Below are 17,548 nucleotides of genomic sequence, written 5' to 3'. Positions count from 1 at the left end.
CACTTCATTTTTTTTTTCCTTTTGGGAATTCTTAGGGTTGTGAACCTCTTCAAATAAAAGCAAAGGCAAGAGAAAGGTGTCTTGTCATACTTCCAGAACAGCTGTAATTATTTTTGTATATACAATCAATACATTGTTCCAAAACAAATACTGATTTGTGAGAACCTTGAGCAACCTAAAGTCGTCTCTGCTCTTAGTTTACATAATTCTCTGGGTAAAGAGGTTTGTTTAAGCCATTCTTTTTACTGTGTGTGAGGTTGACATGGAAACCTGCAGGGACTGTTGATACTTGGCTATTTATACATACCTTGGAGTACATATACCTTGGAGTAGTGGTTTTCCATGCATATCTTTTTACTGTTTTTCATAGCATCATTTTTGTGTTTTACCTCCTCTCTGCCCTATCAGGTTTTGTTCCGCATTGCACCCAGGATGCTTCTCTGGGTCACCAGTTAGCTCTGGCAAGCCACTGCAGCCACCAAGTGTGACCTGGAAGCAGCAGGTTTGGCTCCTAACTGCCCTGCATGAGCAGGTCACCAGCAAAGCATGCTGGTGCCTTTGTTCTGTGAGGATCCACATCATGAGTGTGGTGAGAGAATTCATCCCTTAAATGTGCCTGCTGTTCACGTGACATTTTATTGCTTTCGGCATGGCAAGTACATACTGCTGGTGGCGTTAGTGGAAAGCTAGTCAGCCTCATTGAGTCACTCCGGTGTCAGTGCCAGAGAAAAGCAGCAGGATGAGGTTCCCTGAAACTGAGGGGTAAGTGGTTTGAATCCATGTGTTTAGTCCATTTCTGAGTGTCTGGTTTTATCCATATCTTAGTGTCTCATTTTAGTATGAATAAAAATTGCACTCAGCTGTCTTTTTAGGGAGGAAAGACCTGTGCAAAAGCTTGTAGCATTCTGCAGCATCACCAGTTTGGGCAATGCTTTGATATTTACAAGTTGGAATAAGCAATTAATTTTGACTAGTTATTTTGTCAGAATTAATGAGTGTTTCTGGTGTCAGCAAAGCATTTCCTGGAATTGGGCTAGGGTTATGTAGGTTTTTCTACTTATTTCGCCATCTAGAACCTAGACTCTCTTATTTGATTTTTAAGAGGTTGCTTGAATCAAAAGGTGCTGCTCAACTGAGTTACGCTGACAAGAGTCTCTCTGAAAAGTTGTCTTAACCTAAAGGTGAACCAATAGGTACTGATTATGACGTAGGGCCATAAGGCCATCAGTGGATAACAAAGCTGAGAGCATTAAAGATATGCTCTGTTCACAAAACATATCTTCCTGGCACATTAGTTGATTTGGTGATCTCAGCTTCTGATTTCAGAGCATCTTGGCTTCAGACTTTGAAGGAAATTTCCATGTTAAATTGACATGAGCTCTTAGGAGTCTGGCTGAAATAACATTGCTCCTAATAGTCACTAACATCCGGAGTTAAAAGTTTTACATGAAAATTGTTTACTACTTGAATAGCTTAGTTACAAGAAGGTAAATTGTCCTCAACCTACTTCTCTGAAGCAATGCAAATTTCATTTTGGCAGTACATAACATACTAACAACGTTTGTTAGGGTTTTAGCTGAAAGGTATTAGGCAAAGTGCGGCTGGGTCACTCTTCAGGTTACTTACACGTAACAAAAAGAGTCATTTTCTGACACCCTACATTGCTAAGGATCAGTTCTGTTTGAAAAGACACAAGTGTGTGCTGGGCAATTTCTGCTTCCTTCGTAGGACTTACTACGTATTTCTGCGATAGCAAAATTTTGCCCTGTCTTTTAACAGCTCTTTCCTCACTGCGTTTCCTGCAGCGACTCATTGGAAAGAATACATCACAAATGAAAGGCATATCATTAATGTGAAACTGTCATCTTGAAAACCACCAGGAGGTCCCCATTACTATGTAGATGTCACTCCAAGGGAAATGAATATTTTCTGAAGAACTCTTTTGACCCAGAGTTGGATCTCATGTGAGCCAAAACCAAATATACTATATCACCCATTTAACTGTATTTTCAATAAGGCTTTTCAGTGTCTTAAGAGAAATTAGAGTGAGCAGGAAACTGGGGAATGGGAAAGCAGGGTGATACGTACTTCCCAAATATCCTTTTTCTGGATAGCTCCTTAAAAGAGCCATTATGTTAGGGCAGGGTGGGGAGGGGAGAGGGGAGTTTTTCTGGAAGTGGCAGAACTACAGTACCCTTAACCACAGTTTATACCTACAAGTAAGCAATTTCCATCTTTAATCATTCAGTGCAGTATGTCAGTAGGCCCTGTAGGCCAGTAGGTCAACAGGCCCCAGAGCTCCGGGTGGTGGAAATTTAGCAGTGCCTCTGGCTCAGCAGTTGAACACGGCCCTAGGAGCAATCGTGTCCTGAAGGGCCAGGACTGGAGGCCCAGGTCCTCCCAGTCCCCGTCCCCATGGCTGTGCTGCTCCTGGCCTCTCACCTGGCACTGCAAAACCTTGCTGTCTTGGTAAAATGAGGCACCAATGTTAAAAAACATCAAGATTCACTGGCTTCCTGACAGGTTTTGTTTTTTTTTCTATTTACTTTCCGAGTAGAACAGGAGGCATTTTCCTATGCACAGCAATATGATGTTTATGATTCACATGGGCACATGATTAGCTATATAATTTATTGTCTAATTTCCCTAAATATGGTATTGTGAATAGCAACCAATTAAGATGATCAGAAACAGCTGTCTAGTATGAAGAAACAACAAATCCATCACTAGGTTTTAGGTGCCATTAGATTTCTAGGTCATCTGAGTTAAAGCACTGTCAGTAATAATGCTGCCATTAAATGTTCTCATTACGAAATATTTTATAGCATAGCATTTACACAGTTTTTGCTTGCTTGGAGGGATTTTCCATGTAAAGAAAACTAAAGGCAATCCACTTATGTTCCCTCTAATGCATTTTCTTAATAGTTGGAAGATTTAAGAAGATCGGTGAAGTGATGAGCTGCTTGTGTGTTTATATATAGTTTAAAAGAGCACAGCTGGTATCCGTAGCGTACTGCCTGCATCGTTACTTCATCACTGTTCAATTCAGGATTAGTCTGTAGTGGTCCTTTTGGCGTTGTAACCATCCAACTGCTTCGCTTGGTTATCTCCACTGTCAGGTTTTCCTTGTTCTTCTAGCAAGTCTTCCTGTTCGTTGCTTTGTCCCTGGTCCTGCCACAGATGCTCCTCTCCCTCTGGCACTGGGTGACCCTGAGCATCCCGTTAACAGGTCAGTGGGCTGGTGCCTCCCGGCTGCACAGGAAGGGTGAGAGTCAACACAAGGTTGGCAGGATGGGTGCCCTAGCACCCTAGGGTGTTGCCACCCAGCTTTGGGGTTGCCCTGTGAGTGTAACTCTCCATCGTCTCCTCTCCTGCTCACTTCATGAGCCAAGTCCCAAGAACAGCGCTAAATTTCAGGATCTTTCCAAGCGTTCTCTTGGCTTCAGTCATTTTACCTCATGTCTGTTATCAGGGCACTTTTAGAAGAACTTGGCTAAATATGAATAGCATTTTAGTCTTTTTCACATATCTAGGACATACCCCAAAAGGGTATTTACAATCCTCTTTCTGTATTTGTATATTTGTTTATTTACTTTGGGTTAGAGCTCAAGGTGTAACAATTACTGAAAAACTGACATCTTCAAAAATAAGTATGTACAGAAAAATCAGAAAACCTGGAGAGAATACTCTCTCTTCACTTCACCTCTTCATTCTCCAAGTATATTCTGAAAATAGGGTATTAATCAGGCACTGTGGGATGGGGATTTTTCTTTTTTTCTCAGCTAAAGCACTCCAGGCTAACACCACTATCCCGTTTGCTCCAAAAGATCCAGTCTGTAAGTTGTTTACTGTCTTTTAACAAACACACACACCTCCCAGAAAAATAAATATCAGGCTTCTGCCCAGTTTAAAAATATTTTTCAAATACATGTCTGTGCAGAAATCCATACAAGCTCTATAGTCTCTTTTATTACAGCTTACAGTTTATGGTTGTAGGGAATAAGGCTTAAAAATCTAAATCTGTCTCTCTCCTTACTAATAACAGATGCAGCTAAACTTGCAAATGTGCCTTCAAAGATAAAAGCAGAAAGCTGTGCGGGCTTGCACAATCAAGCTCTAAATGTGGTCTCAGAATTAGGCAGCGAAGTGAAATTATAGATGCACTTCATCTGTCCCCCGTTCCCTTTCAGCACAGTGATTTTGAAGGCAGGACTGCCAAACACTTGTTCGCACAGGGCACAGCGCGTGAAGTAGTCAACCTGAGTGCCCAGGGAAAGTTCATTTAGTGACCACACTTAGTTGTCTGTGTTTTTCAGCATTAATGAGTAGAATTGGAGCCTGTAAGAAAGCACGGTGGTTCTGTAATCTGTTCTTGCTTGTGCTGCAGGGCTCAGCTGTGTGGTGCTAAAGGTGCAGAGAATCTTCTCTTGGTAATTTACCAAAGTTCTTCTCTTTTTTTGCATGAACAAAATGGTTTGCCGTGGAGCCGGCACCTGTCCCTGCCCCATCTCCTCATCAGCCTATCAAGGTAAATGCAACAGCAGGCCATCTCTCTTGCTGCATTGTTTCAACTGTGAGCAACCTTTGGTGTTAACATGTTTCCAGCTTGATTTTTTTTTTTTCTTTTTTCCCCCAGCAGAGGTTATGTAGGCTATGCACGTATTCAGTGTTAAATAGCATAAGGAGCTGTTTGCTTGATTCTTTTCCAGAAATCACTAAATAACCTTTAATAGGAACAGTATGTCTTTCTGTATTACACACGAATTGCTAAAGGTTTTGAGAATCTTCCCTTGCTAATTTATGGAAGTTCTTCTCTTTTCTGCTTTAAAGAAATTTTGGTATCGTGCCTGACTTCCCCACCTGTAAATAGGCCCTGCTGTCAGTGAAGCTCAAGGCAATGTCTGCTGAAAAGCCTGGAGGTGCAAGCCTTGTTCACTGGGTCAGGGCTCTCCAGAAGTGCCGTTTGCTGTTCTCATCAGGGATAGGCAGTGCGCGTGCTCTGCTTTTTTAAATCTGAAATGGCTTTCTTTAGTTGCAGTGACTTAAAGTTAAAGAACCATTGCAAAATCCTTGCCTTCTGTCCATAAGTGATAACAAATGTAGGTTAGAATAACCTTTTCCTTTGTGAACTTAGACCAAAATAGCTATTATAGAGTTACTGCAAGCTTTTCACAGCCAATTAACTTGTGCCATACATTTATTATTTTTTAGCATAGCACTCAATTCAAGTTAGTAGGAAAATCTAGTTGAAAAGAATCTGAAGTGACTTGGCCACCTGTTGGCAAGTAAGCTGTGATTTAAATCTCTACAGTGAGCTAGATATGACTGCAGCAAAGTGTCCTGATATCCCTCCTCCTGATCCTTTCCTAGCAGTGTGCAGTGCTAACTGATTAGTTCTTTATTTCTGGGGTTTTGGCATTTTTTTTTCTTGGGGGTTGTCTTTGTTGTTCACATAGCAAAATTTTCAAAATACCTTAGTTTTAGGAAAAACAAAAAAGCAGCAATCACTGCTCCTTATTTCTGACTGCCTTTGGGTACTTAATAGAGAAGAGACAGGACCCAGACTATCGTTGGAGGTGCACAGCAATACGTCTAGGACAAGTGGCAACACAGGCTGCATCACAGCAATTTCTGATTGTATATAGGAAGAAAATTTTTCACCATGAGAGTGGTCAAGCATTGGAAAAGTCTGCCCAGAGAGGCTGTGGCATCTCCATCCTTGGAGGTGTTCAGAAATCAACTGGATCCAGTCCTGACCATCCTCATCAAATTGGACCTGGTTTGCAGTGTGGTTAGATGACGTGCAGATCTCTCTTCCAGCCTGAATTATTCCGAGGCTTTATGGCTCCTTTTGCTTGGGACCAAATCCCCCTTGCTTTTTCAGAGATCAGAGTTTAATTTTCCTTTACTTGAACCACGGGAATAATTAATTTTAATGAATCTCGAGTCTGGCTGGAGATTCAGTTATTTCCGATTTTTAGCAGTGAAATGAGGCTGGAGTGTCTGCCTCTGAGATGGTTGCCATGGTTCGTTTGTGTTTAACACTGTGTACAAGTTGTTCATTATAACAACTGTATTTCCAACACAGTTTATTTCCACTGACCTCTTGCAACTCAGATATTTGCAGGTATTTCGAAGTCACTGTACGCAATCAGCACATTGGTTGCGATGTGTGAAAAAGAGAGAAATTTCCTGCTGTGGTGCTAATGATTTGTGGAATCCATCAGAGTTCTTACTAGTAAGTGCTTTAGAGCTGCATGTTTGCAAATAGCACAAGGAGTCACACTAATGAGCTCCAAATTTCCTTCAGGAAATTCTCAGGAGCCTCATGTGTGATTTTGCAGTGGATTTTTCTATTGAAAATAAGCCTTCGTGCGTTGTCAATATTGTCAAGACTGAGGGGCCAGGTTCTGCTCTGTAGTGAGGTGCAACAGCCTTGCTCCTCAAACTGCGACTAGGTGCTGAGGCAGAAAAGCCAGGTACCCCACAGGTCCTGTACCCATCGTCTATGCTGCGATGGAGCTGGGGATGGAGAGCGTCGGGCTACCACAGTACGTGAACACACAAAGCAAACCTAAATTTGGTGAATCTAACATCCCTACCATTTGAGCTGTTGGATTTGCAAGCGTTATGTTCTTTTAGCACTGTTTCTGTCAGTGTGGCATAAGCAGGTTTGTGTAACGCATCGTCACAGCTAATGGAGAGCTTTTAATATTTTCTCACCTTGAAAAATAGAGATTTTGAAGGAGATTGCTGATAGTCAGGAGGGCAAATTGTACTGGGTAGATGGTAGCATCTTCAGCATTTTTTATTAAAAACACTTAAAGTGGTTAAAAAAAGGGAAAAATTGCTGTGTTTAAAATGGGATATTTAAAATTTCTGTTTTCGTCTATTCAGAATGAAAATTACTTGAATAAATTGTGTAAAGGTTCCCAACATGATGGTTCTGGCTCAGCATCATCAAAGTGACATAACTGTGAAAGGCTGTCAACTGGCATTTCTTGGGGTATAAATCTGATGCTGCAATATATGCAGAGTTTGCTTTGATTCTAGGCTGAGAATACATTAAGCCCAATGTTAATTCCATATGCTCTGTGGGATCTCTTGTTTATTTCTGGGTTAAACTGCATGTACAGTAAATTTGTAGCTGATCTGAATGTTGCTATTTCTAGCATTTCCCTTTTGCTAACAGCACTTAGTTTTGGAGTGGGAAACAAAGCAGGGTAGTAGTCCAGTGGATGGGCAGAACACCTTCAAGGCAGGAGCATGCTGCTTGTTCTCTGCTGGGGGAGGAGATCTGCAACCAGTGCTTACAGGCGACCACTGAGATGAAATCTGTTTCAGCTGTGATTTTCCTTTTCGAGGCTAGGAAGAAAAATAATCAGCTATATTTAGCATACTTGAAAGAAACCACAAAATCTGTCCAAGTAAACACAATATAGTTGGGTGCTTTGCAACACCAAATCTTGCATCTTCCCAGGATCTATCTGAATAGAAATATGCAGGAAAGGAAAAAGTAAAGTACTGGCTGATATTTGTCAAATCATCTGCGTATTAGCTGAGCATCTGGGAGGATTCTGCTTAATTTCCACTTGATAAAAAGTAGCAAAGCTGAAATGTCAGACCTAATCTTGCTTTTATTTATGTACATTGAGTTCAAGCTAATGTGTTTCTCAAAAGCTGCTGAAAGTTCCCTTTAGCATCCGTTGGTATGGGGTCAAGATCCAGCTATTTGCCTAGCCCTTGTTATTCTCCTGCTACATGTTTTGGGGGGTCATTGCAAATTTCCTGATGTTTAGGTGGAGGTGCTTGTTATTACAACAGGGAACATTCAGAGATTCTGGCAGAAGAACTGGAAATCTATCAGGATCTGTCTTGTCAAGTGACGCCGGGGTACCTCATCTAGTCCTCACTTCTGCAGTCATAGTGCAGAATATCGGTCCAACGCGTTTGGACCCTGATCGTAGCTGAAGCTTGTGATTGCTATAGCAATAGAGAAAACTCTAATATGACCCTGAGACCATACTTTCTTGAAAACTGCTATTATTTGGCTTTTGAAAATAATGCCAAGAAGGCCTTCTATATTTTAGTTCTTGGTTTCTTCTATTTCAGAATGCACAGTTAGGTAGTATTTTCTGCTTGTTTGCTTGCATTCTGCAAACTTTTTATCGACCTTTTGAGAGACCTCCTTGAAGGTCGACTTTCATGTGGTTTATAATTAGTAATGTATTGTTTGCCTTGAGCTGCCATAGCAGATGCAGATTTTTCTCTTTACAGGTCTTGTGGGTAATATATTTAGTGAACACTTGTCCAGAAAAGAGCAGTTGTTATCAGGCTTTGGTGGCCAGCACTCCGTCAGCAATGTCAAAGTCACTGCTCTGTCAGTAAGGTACTATCTAATACTAATTAATGGCTGCAGATCCACGTTTGTGGTGCATGGTGGGTCCAAACTGGTCTGTAAGTAGTGGCCACCCTATCCACTTCACCCCCCTCTACTGAGTGTTATTCTCTACTATTCCCATTTTCATTCCCAGATGAAGTCTATAAAGCATCACTTGAGTGAAGTGTTGTGAATCACTCAGTCATAAACTGAGTCAGCATGAAAATGTAGATGTGATTTTGGGTCTGGTTACTCACCATTGCACCTAGTGAGCAGTGAAGAGAAGCCCAGACATAAGTAGCAACAGCAGCACACGGCCTCTGATAGCATCTAGAGCTGAAGGGAGCTGCCAAAACCCCAAAAGTAGCACGGGTGTTGTGGTTTGCCTAGTTCCTGGCTTATCTTCAGCTGGTTAAAAGCATGCTTGTTAATGTAGCTTGTGTAGTTCAAGCTTCAACAGTTCTGTGTGAAAGAAACCACTGTGCTAACGATTAGGAATTTCACTAAGTTACTACTTAGCTGTTTCATTGCTGGGTGGTATAAAACCCAGGATGATGTCCTTGTACATATCTTGTGATTTCAGTGCTGCAACTTTAGATTGACTTTATCTAATGCTGCTTGAACACCAAGGACTGAGAGTGAACTAGCTGTGAGGGTAAAAATAAGGTAGGCTTTTGTGGTCTTGGAACCTCACAGACCCTTCCCACTCCTGTGTTTACAGAGCTGGAGCTGGCAAACCTCATCTGTGGGTCATCCTGGTGTTGCAACATAGAGAATTCAGAGCAGATGCTGGAAGACTTTCTTTAGCTCCTAACAAGATGTTCCTGAACTGTATGAGAAATAAAATCAAAGAGACAATTAAGAAAAATTCTTGACATAGCCATATAAAGCTGGAATTGAACTTCAGGATAGTAGCACTAACTGGCTGTGCCAAAAATATCAAGCAACCCTCCTCCACTGCCCCCCACAATGAACCAACATGCTTAATTGGTAATGAATTCAGTCAGTAATTTAGCATGAGGATAACACATAGGGTAGTTCACAAGGCTCACGTAAGTGATGCCAGAATTCAATGGTCACATAAATGATGTATCTTTGAAGGTGGAATGAGATTTAGGGTCCCGACTCTCCAAGATACTTCTGGAAAAGCCAGATGCAACCTTATTGTTCGCTGTGCATTGCCCCAAAGCCACGGTTTCTTTCCACACCCTTGCGTTACCCCAAGGCATGTTGCCTTTCATATGGCAGACGTGGTACCTGGGGAGGGGGCACTGCGGCGCGTGGGCTCCGGCGACCCTGGCAGTGGTTCTGGTCATCTCTGATTTTGGGGACGAGCGGCTGGCTGCTAACAACATCCCATCAGCCAGAATCGCTATGGCAACCCTGTTGCCAGGATGAAAAACTTCCCTGCCAGCAGTCGGGATTCACGAGCGCTGCTGTCTGCCTACGTAGCATCATCAGAAAGCAGATCTACGTTTCCTAATGCAAAACAAATCTTTTGTTAGGTCCTTGAGGATCCCTATTCCCTATTTGCCAGAAAGTCTCATACAGAAGCGAAGAAGGCATCTGTGTTAGGTCAGCCACGGCTTAAGGGGACAAGTCACTTGGTTAAGCCATATGAATGGTCAGATTGTCTTTATGCTCTCCGTTGTTATTTTTGCTTACGTTTTCGTTCTAAGCAGTGAGGTGAAGCAAGACCGGGTCTGGAACCAAGGCTTGTTTCTAATTGCAAATTCCTTCAAGTCATTTTTTTTTTTCAGTTTCCTTTATTAGTATAACATTGAAAGATTTGGACTGTGGTCACTGGTGGGGATAACTTAATAAAAATAAACACAAAAACTAAAAGGTTATGTGATTTCTACTTGAATGTTACTGCTTGGCTCAGTTAATTGTTTTTAATGTAATTTAATTTCACAGACAAAATACATTTAAGAATGCCTAATGCTGTGTCTGCCAAATGTTGACCTGCTTTTTCAGGGTCTGATGTTTCACTTCCTAGGCTAAAGTCAGGTGTAGCTGATATTTATCAGTGTCCTTCGGATCAAGCAGTTATGTAGCTGGGGAAGCCTTTCACATGTCATGCCCTGCGGTGCTGTAGGCTGGTGGTCCCAAACTTATCGGCACCTCAGAAGTGTGTGGACACAGAAGTGATCCTCAGATGTCTTTAGCTTTGGGGATGAGTGGGTGTGCCTACAGAAAAAAGGTCTTTTTGGGGTGTCAGGTCCATCCACAGAAATTGGCTTAGCTTGTCTTATACATCACATTAAAATAAACACTCATTTACATGTACCTTTAATATTCACCCATGCACACATTGAGCAAAGCCTGTTCTTAGCATCCAGCAGCAGCTCTGCCCTGATCAGCAATAAAGACCTTCATCACTTTGAAAAAACACTTCTAGCTGGGTGAAACTTAGAATTCGCACTACCTGAGAAATTCTGACCTATTATCATTTGTTGTGGTCATAAAGTGGCAGAAAATTGCTTCAAAAGTTTAACAAAACAACATAACAGACATGCTCTATTTGATGAAAAAAATGTTGGTTTAAGTCTGATTTGGACTCTTCATATAAATTTAACCTTACCTGCATTATATATATAAGCATGTATATTCTATATGAAAAATAAACAATACACATTTTAAAGCTGTTAAATTTAGCATGTTCTGTGCTGATAACAGTGTTCAGATAGCTATAAACTTGGTGTTTAAACTCAGTCATTAAGAATTTGCAAATATTTTTTTTTGTTTCTACAGAATGGGATTTTCTAAAAAAAAAAACAAAAACAAACACAAAAAGCAAAGCAAAAAGGCTTCTAAACAGAAACACCTATGTATATAACAAGAGCATCTCTATTTCTGTCTCATTCAGAAGTAGAAATGTTCATTTTCCAAATATTTTTCTTCAGAAATATCCTTTTCAAATTGTAGACTAGGATTGGGTTGATGGAAGTCCAGTGTGTAAGTCTAGTCTCTAACTCCTTCAATTTCTCCTTGAATTTACTGGTGTATACTCACAAATCAGAGGATGCAGACACGTCTCTGGTTTGTCATTTCTGAGGGCCGATTTTTGTACTGTGTTGGTGATCTTAATCCACTGGAGGTAGCCACCTTTCTGACAGGCTCTGGTCTGTCAGCTCTGATCGGTCAGGCCTGTACAAAGCACACTGTCATTACCTCAACAGCAGAAAACTGGGGGTGAACCAAAGAATTGCACGATGACTTGTGGTGATATCTTTCTATGCCGGCTCTCCATTTTTGATGCGAGTCACTCTGTTGTCTTGTGTCAACTATGAAGAACTGGCACTTGTTTAGCCTGCAGAAGCAGTTCAAGGTTTATGGTGGGTGATGTTGGAAGCTCTACAGCAAATTTCAGTTCAGGATACCGTGACCTTTGGTAGGGATCTGCTTGCAGGCACTTTCCAGAAATGTGCAGGTCAAGACAAAGATTAACTGTGGGCTGTCTTCTTGCTATAGAACAGCCTTTCGTGAAATGAGTTTATTTACAGGTGACAGATGACAGCTGCTGTCCAGGCTCGATGAGAGACTGAGGCACTGAAATCTGACATGGAATTACAACAAGCCATAATTTTTGTGGGTGTTTAGCACTGCTTTTAGCCTGAGATTCAAAACTAGTTTTGTTGGTTCTCTAAAGGCTCTGGGTTGTTTGAGATATTAAAATAGCTTTTAGTACAAGTGGGTTTTCTTCATCTGTTTACAAGAAAAGTAAGTGAAGTAATGACGCTGACTTGGTTTCATTCTATTGTGCAAGTGTAAACAGCTTCAGCACCCTGTGTTTCAGGGAAAAGAAAAGCACCCTTCTACTGAGATGGTAATTTTTAATTGACACATAGATAACACTCTAGGATTCAGAGGCAGAGAATGACATAGGAAGTGTTATAATAAAACATATCTTGTCTGAGAGACAGCTGTGCATTATTTGTAATGAGATTTCATGTGCCTTTAGGCTTTCTTCTATTTCTGTTCTTGGCTATTTTTCTTATATAGACAGATCCAGCTATTTATATAGCAAAAAACGGTTTGAAAAAACTGCTTTATCTGTTTCATCATCAGGTAGAGAATTGAGCATAATAGCAGAAAAACCCGATGAAGAAACATAAGAATTTCTGCTCTGTTCCCTTGCTGTCTTCCTTGCAGCCTCTGCTGTGCTCAGGCTGTTCCTCACACTGTCCCAAGTGCATTTGGCTTTGCTTGTTCTTCAGAAGTTAGTGCCAGCTTCTACAACTGGGAGCAATCCCTAAATGTTATCCACAGCCAGCTGAATTCCTGTTCTCATTTCTTCTCTGCTACGTGCCAGGTCCATTGGTTAAATAGGAAGGTGAGTTTAAGCCCCAGAACTTAAGAGACTGCCTGAATCCTTGTGTGTTGGTGGAGCAGGAGGGAAAACATTTGCTCTGAGTATTTTTAGCTTAGAAGACCTGTCTGTGGAAGTCATGAAACAAAGGTTGAAGGGCTCGTAGGAAGAGTCTAACTTAAAGATTTCAGCTGTAAAATCACTAGCACAGCTTACTTGTTTGTAACCAAATACAAGCACAAATATTTTTATTAATCTGGAGCTTCCTCAACATCCATCGTATAGGATTTCCCTGCCTGGCATCAGGTGCGTGCTTGTACTCCTAAGGCTGTCTGGTTGCTGGGTTATGCGGGGTTCCCAAAGCTGGTGTGAAGTAAAAGAAGGAATCCCAGGGATGTGTATGGAGTTATTTTGGGGGATTTTTTTTTTAAATTGGTATGAAAAAAGGGCTGCTGTGACTATCTATTTTACCTTATTAATTCTGCTAATGTACCTCTGTTACTATTCACAAATCATTCCTGTCTTCACATTCAAGGCATCTGTTGGACACACTTGATAATGAAATTGTATTTTTCTGTATATGATGAAACAGTAGCATTAAAATATTTTCTCTACAATATATACGGCTCATTATGGTTTCCCTTGGAAGCCCTGGGTCTAATTAGGGGAAAAATAAAAGGTAGAGTGATTTGTTTGGTGGAGAGATGCCCAGGTTCAGTGTGACCTTAATACTGCAGGATCAGGGAGGGGTTTTGCTGTGGTTTTGTTTCCTCATTAGAGGCGTCATTATTAGAAGGTCCCCCATCCGTCAATTAATGAAGAAAGTGTGCAGCTTAAATGCTTCCAGGAACCCTTAGTTACAGTCATCTGACCAGCCCAGTAGAAAGCTTGTTTTCCCTAAAATCCTGGAATTGAAAAAGCAGTGATGTAAGCCCTTCAGAGGCTATAAAGAATAAAAGGAGATTTTTTTTTCTATCCCCTAATGAAAAGGGGCCTTTGTCAGCGGATGCAGGACTCGGGACGCCCTGCGGTGTCCGGGAACATGCCATTCTTTCCTCTTGCTGCCCTCTTGCTAGTGTTTGGGTTTCGATCTTCGCTGTTCCCTGTGTGGCGAGGGCTCAGTTCTGCTCACAAGCTGCATGTGGAACTGCTGGTCTGCTCCTGACCCCGATGATGATGATGTTGTAGATGATGCCCTGTGCTAGGGGAACGTGCAGAACCCATGTCGGTCACTGCTCGGAGCACCAGGGCCTGCCTTGCATCGCCATCACTATTGGTTGTAATTAAACTTGTGCAAATGGTATCTTTTTGAATTAAAAAAATATGGATTTTTCTGGTGAAAAGGGTGCAATTCTGCATGGGAGTTCTTTCAACTGCCAGAAATCAGAGTAATATTTGGCAGTGGCTGATCTGCAGCGAAGGTTTTATACAGAGCTTTTATCTGCAATGCAAAGCTCTGCTTCCTCACGCATGCTGTTCAGTGGATGTTCAAAGGTGGCTGTAATTCTTAACTTCAGGATAAACCAGAGAAGCAAAAGCATACAGAGCAAGCATCCAACAATCCAGAAAACGAACGCATTGATGAAGTTGTTCTGATTCGTAAGAATGGAGCTGTGTGTGCTAGGCACCACACAAATTTTGAACAACAGGCAGCCCTTTTCCCAAAGAGTTTGCAGCCTAAATGGATGATTCACACGCAGGGCAACAGAAGGCCTAGGACAAACACACTGCAGGAGGGTTGGTAAACAGTCGCAGCATGTTATTATTAAATATATATATGTATATATTTGGGTCCAATTTAGCTAAAGGGGGATTTGCCAAGTAGAAACACAAGAAGAAGGGACGAGAGGAAGAAGGTAGGAGTTTTTAGGGGGAAGAAAAGGACAGGAAAAGTAGTAGTAGATAGGACAGGAGGAATTAAGCAAAAGTCAAAGCACTTTAACTGATAGCTCTCAGGAAGAGTTGCAGCAAACAACAGGATACTGTGTTTTGGGAAAGAAATATTAAGGCAGTGTTCCTACTTCTTGGCAGAGAGCGTTATGCTGGTTCGTGCGTTCCCACAAGAACCCCTAGGGCCACCTCTGTGCCCCCTTTTGCTGATGGGCAAATTTGTTTGCCTCCAGCTGCCTGCTCCTCTCTGGAGTCCGTGCTTCCAAATCCATGGAGCTCTGGAAAAGGTGGTGGGGCAACAAGGTTCTTGGTTTGCCTCTCTGTCTCTGCATACCGGTGCGAAATGTAGGCATGTCTAGCCTCAGCAGAGCTCAGTTTTTCCCCTCCGTGCTCAGCAGTGCCTGATGAAAATGTGCTTTCTTTCAAGACTTCCTACATCTCATGAATTTCTAAATCTCCAGTTCCAGCCTTCCCAAAAATGCCAGTCTTGAGATCAGCCTGACCTTTGCTGTTGTGGGTAGGGAGATGCATCTGGTTTATGTTCTGGAGCATGCTATTGATTGGAGAGAACAACAAGAAAGAAAGAGCGTCCTCCAGAGGGAAGGAGTCCTGTCCTAGTGTGGGACTGACCATGGGAGAACTGACTTGCCAGTGTTTTCGGTGTGAATTTGTTCCAGGCCTCTGGTAGAATCAGTAGTATCTTGGTCTTTAATGGGGTTAAACAACCGTACATTAGGATGCTTAAATGAACAGATGAGACAGAAGTATGCAATGGTAGTATTTTTAATCCATATTTAGTCATCCTCCTTAAGGTGTTCTTAATGAAAGGACTTAAGTTTCCTCTTACATTTAACACTATCCCTTGACTTTGCTGGCATGATATAACTTATGAAATCATACACGTGTGAAAAATGCAGGGGCTGCCTTCATCTGTGATCCATTCAGCAGGTTACGCTCAGTCATAGGGATGCTTTAAAAAAAAAAAAAAAAGCCTTCACTAAGGCACTATTTTATGTTGTTATGCCCTGAAATGAACTTTTTATTTAGATAATCACTTTATAAAGTGAACACTTCTACTCTTGTATAGTAAGCTATGTGTTAGATGATTGGTTTTTGCCCGTTGGTGTTAATGTAAAACTGGAGTGTTACAACAGTGTGGGTTAAAATTCAAACTGGTTTTATATTTTAAAAAATGCAATAATCTGAATTCTCTATTGAGAAATGAGACCTGTAACTTGCTTTTCACCAGTTATAGCCTTTATTTAATTTAAATATGTTATCTGAGTTTCACGTCAATGACAATAGTGCAAATGTTTGAATGAAACTAAGAAACAGTTGCAAAATTTACTTACTGTGTTTCTCAAATGTTATCAAAACACGTTTTCTAACATTATGAAGACTGCAGGGAAGGAATAAAAAAGAAACTTATCAAGCAAAAAATTATTGAAAACTTTTCTGCTGAAACAAAATCTGTTCGAAATTAACCTTTAAAATTTTTCTTCTTGATATTGCAGATAAGATTTTATAACTTCCTGGTTTAGCAGCTCAGTAGCATCTGCCTAGTCTGTTAGGAAGGGACTGCCTCACCTGACGGCTGCTGAGGTTTATTGGTTGTATGGGTGCTGGTGTGGAATTGGCAGTTGTTGTCTTGTACTGGGTTTTGATTCTCAGCTCGCGTAGTGCAAAGCAAGAATGGGTTTTAAGCAAAGAGTGAAGATAGGATTCAGTTCTGCTGCGGTGAGACATTTGTCCTGAGGAAACTGGTTCTGACTTGCTGCTGGAAACAGAACTGGTGAACCTGATTCACCCAGTAAGCACAAAGAGGTCCTGAGTGAGCATTGCAGTTGTGGGACAGGATTAGTACTACCTCGATGCTTTCTTATGCTATCGTGCCAATAAGGATGCTTTCCATCTGTAGTATGGTGGTCTCCACATCGTGGTGGCTGTTGTGCTTTCGAGTGTGTTTTAGACCATTCAAATGTGATGAATTTATGGAATTCATATTAGCTTTCAAAGTACGTCAAAAAGAAATACTGCCAAGTTTTGTTGCTATGAAAGGCTTATCACAAAGGAAATGAAAACCTATGGTTGCCACTATGTGCACCGATTTGCAAAATAACCACAAACCAGATTGTTTCTCCTGTAGCTAACTGTTCCCAGCTGTTGTTTCACATTCCAAATTTTATGAGTATTTTTATTGGCAACAGGAAATATTTTTGTCTTTGCAGGATAAGACATCCATTTCTTTATTTTGCATAAAATGTTTTCTATGTCTTTTCTGATTATTCTACAAGTGGAAGTTTTGCATATGTTTCCAAAATGAAAATTTGCCACAGTTATTTTCCGAACTGTCATATGAGCTCTAATGTTTAAATCGGGTTGAATTTCCAAATTCTTTGCTATTGTAGCTGGTTTTCTAGGAAACAAATGGTAAAGACATTTTATATTCTTTCTAATTTCATTAAGAATCCTGACTTCAGTGCAACAAGAAAAGAATCCTTTATCAATTAATATTGATCCTAAAAATGCAATATACTAAAGTTATATTGCTTTTTTCAGTGGAAGTTGCTCTTTAATATTATAATTCAAATATATTTGCCACCTGTTATACCTTCCTTTAGTTGTGTATTTCAGGATTTTAGTCTCCTAATGCGTGTGCTCGTTTCTGCTCTGCAAGCAAGCATCTCCCTTGTAGCCCATTGTTTAAAGACCAGATGTCTTTCTTTATGGTTTGCTGGTGTCACCCCAAGGTTTGGTTCAACTCATTTTGTTAACTTCATTGTGGTTTATCAATTATGTATGGGGGTAGAACTGGTTTTGGTTTTATTTGCTTTCTGTTTTTCTTCCTCTTTGTTTCATCTGTTTTCTTTGCACCAGTAGAAGGTTTCTTGTTGTGCTTGGACTGACACCAGTGTCTTCGATGCTCTCCTGTCAAGGTTAAGTGCACCAGAGGTCCTTGTGGCCGC

At 41.0% G+C, this 17,548-nt stretch overlaps 1 long non-coding RNA gene across 2 annotated transcripts; it reads right to left on the bottom strand.

Annotated features, from left to right (window-relative positions):
• Positions 1-6,840: 6,840 nt before the first annotated feature.
• Positions 6,841-10,264, bottom strand: LOC121069026. Of its 2 annotated transcripts, XR_005819205.1 has the most exons (4): positions 9,638-10,264; positions 9,119-9,209; positions 8,638-8,842; positions 6,841-7,365 (listed from the first exon to the last, which is right to left on the bottom strand). It is a non-coding gene; the product is annotated as an uncharacterized LOC121069026 (long non-coding RNA). The 2 variants fall into 2 exon arrangements; XR_005819206.1 differs by lacking the exon at positions 9,119-9,209 and having other exon boundaries at positions 9,638-10,257.
• Between the last annotated feature and the right edge of the window lie 7,284 nt (positions 10,265-17,548).

Source organism: Cygnus olor, chromosome 4, assembly GCF_009769625.2.
Source record: "Cygnus olor isolate bCygOlo1 chromosome 4, bCygOlo1.pri.v2, whole genome shotgun sequence".
Lineage (NCBI taxonomy): Eukaryota > Metazoa > Chordata > Aves > Anseriformes > Anatidae > Cygnus > Cygnus olor.
Note: the sequence above shows the minus strand (reverse complement) of the source record. Positions and strands in the feature narration are given on the sequence as shown.